Genomic DNA, 3189 nt, shown 5'->3' on the forward strand with positions numbered 1-3189 from the left:
TGTTTTGCTATTACTGTTCTTATGCTAGTGCATCTTCTGTGCTCAGAGCTGCCCTGTAACAGGACATCTGTGTTACCAAGTGACAGTTATCTGGAGTGAAGAAGTATCATCCATCCATTCTTAATGTGATCTATGTACAAGATCCATTTCTGAAGAAATCTGGCTCTCCAATTTATATATATGTATATATATAAATACTTATTTATATATAATCTATATCCTCTAGTTTCTCTTTCCATTATAGACACATTTGAAATTAGGCACTATAGAAAGCATTAACCTCTTTCTGTGTGCATTAGCAGATTGTACAAAGATATCTTGGCAATCTAAAACACAAAGTGTTCCTTCTAAAGTGCTAATTTTTCCCCAGGGAGGAATTTATTCATTAGGAAAAATCAAATACTATCAAAACAAATATTGTGCTCTTGGAATGGTAGCATAGACACCAGTGGAGGGCTTTTTTGTTTGTTTATTATAGCTCGGCAATTTTAAACAGAAAGAATTATATCATACTTTAAAAACTGGTAGAGTTGCAAATATACAGACATACGCTTAGATAGAAACCTTAAAACATCTGAAATTAATGAAAAACCCTCCCCTGTCCCAAAAATAGGAATTTAGCACAGAAATACTCACACAGTATGTTACCAACATCTGATATAAATCTGCTCTAGAATCATTCTCAACACAACTTCCTAATCGGGTTTCAAAAGGATATACTAATCAAAATCTGTATTCTACAAATGCCCAGGTTAGAGATTAGGACTCTTTATAAGGGCCCTTATCTTTTACATTTGGTAAAATATTAAAGGTATTGTCAAACAGACAATTCATCTAAGTAAGTCCAAAGTATCTTATGAAGATAACTTATGACTAGCAGGTCACCATCATATATAGTAACAACAAGAATATAAAGTCTACATTTAAAAAGACTGATGCATGCTCTGTATCATAGTATGTTACATGTTTTCTAGTCGTGTGCACCAATGTATTGTGCCTCAAACACAGCAACAAATATGATATTACAACATATATGTGTATACATCAGAGTAGCATTAAACTCAATTCTAATCAAGAAAAAATCAAATATTCAGGACTAGAATTTCACAAAAGAAGTGATGATCCTTTTAGGTTTTTCCTCACTCCTTAGGAAAAAATATGACTTTTTGTAAACATCTTCAGAGCTATCTTTTTTCAACATATTTCTGAAAACTTATTCAAATAGTAAATATCTAGTTGACATGGTTAAAGTATGTCTGGACACACTAACACTTTCAGACAAAAACAGGCATTTATTAAAACAAATGATTATAAATATTTTCTATCTTGTATTTTAACTACATTTTCATAAATAATGTATTTAAAAGTGCTGAGTATGGTAGGATAGTCAGCAACGCCAGTGTAAACAGAACATTTTGTTTTCTACTCTGCAATCTTTTTTTAAAATCCCATTTTGTCAAACACTGCAACAGTTAAAATATTTGCATAGGGAATAGATAATAGCCCTTTTAATCATATCTCCTGAATTCTATATAAATTAGAAAATCAAATTCACTTAAAAAAACAATTCTTTGAAATGTTTTAAGTTTATGGAAAAAGAAACTCAGAATGCCAACCTTTCAAGTAAAATAAAATTTAAAAAGAAAACCCCAAGCTTGTTTTTAAAAAATGTTCAATAAATTAAAAAATGAGAGGTAGTTAAAAAATGACAAAGAAAACCTATATTTGTTAATATCATCCTTAATATAAGGCCAGTATTCTCAGTGGATATAAATATTTTTAAAACTTTTATTTTAGATTACTCAATATTTAAGATTAAAAAAATAGCTTCCAGGGGATACTGATATTCAAATTCAAATGTAACACCTTGATATAAATATGACACTGACTTTTTTGTGTGTGTACACGATACTGTTTTCTTGAATCTCAAAAGTACCTGCCCAATATCAGGCAAGTTTTTTGTCTTAAAGATTTAGTGGTACTTATAAAAAATAAGATGGCAGCTTAGAAGATTTGAGCACTGTACTGCCTTTCAATTATGGATGAGAATTAAAAGTATGGTCTTAACATTTTAAAAATAAGTCATTCTTAAGATACTACGTGAAAACAGTTAAGGTCCAAAGTAGAGAATTATCTTCTTCATAACCGTTATAAAACCTTCCTTGGTTAAAAACTTAGCTTTTCACTGGATTTCACTTTCAAGGAAAATATACCACCGGACAGATGTTATTCATCAAAATGTTTTATGATGCTACATGTAAGTATTCCTTTATTAAATACTTTCTTTATAATCAAAAACTAAGTTATCAAGCTTATTATTTTTCTTCTTGCTAAAGTACATACTTTACACAACCACTTTAGAACTGGAGAGCCAGTCTTTAATAAATTAATTACAGTATTGGACATCTGATATATACATAGATTCATTTTCTTCTATTACAATGAAAAACAATATCATTCTTTGATTTGTCCTTGAAATAGAATATCTTCAAATGGTATTGTGCTTTTTTTTTCCTTCTTATTTTGTCTTTTTTTTTACATAGCAAACTCTGCTGTAATGAAACGCCACAGTTTTGGCAGTGAACAACCAGAGGACTCCCCCATTGGATTTTCCAACAAACAGAGAGAAATAGCTCTTTTTCATGTACAGAAATATTGGCTTCAAAATTAGTGTACTGAACACAGTATATAGCATGTTGAATACCATGGTTACAAATTAAAAATTGGCTTTTTCTGTCTTATATTTAAAAATGCAACCCACAGCCATTTTGGCAATTATTTCTAGAAGACCATATTGCACAAAAGTCCTTAAATACAGATATAAGTTATGCCATTGGATTAAATAGTACAACTAGGTGGCAAACAAAGCAGTTTTACTTTGCACATGCAGTCTCTGGAGATACACTAGGAGACTGTTTGTAGAACTACAAATACAAGTTTGCTTGCAAGTAGATGATTGTTGAATGAAACAAACTTAATTTGGCAATTCATAATGTGATGTGGTATTTTCTCCAAACTTAACCATGGATAACCTTGATAAAAATGGAGACAAAGACCATGTGGTCATATTTTTCACAGTAGCCTGAGGAATGCTAAGCTGTAGTTCTCCAGGAACTCAGTTTCTGATGTGATGTAACTACTTTTATTTCCCATCCCAGCCCTCCAAAATGAAATTTTTTTTTATGAAAA

Source organism: Talpa europaea, assembly GCF_964194135.1.
Source record: "Talpa europaea genome assembly, chromosome: 2".
In the NCBI taxonomy this organism is placed as follows: Eukaryota; Metazoa; Chordata; class Mammalia; order Eulipotyphla; family Talpidae; genus Talpa; species Talpa europaea.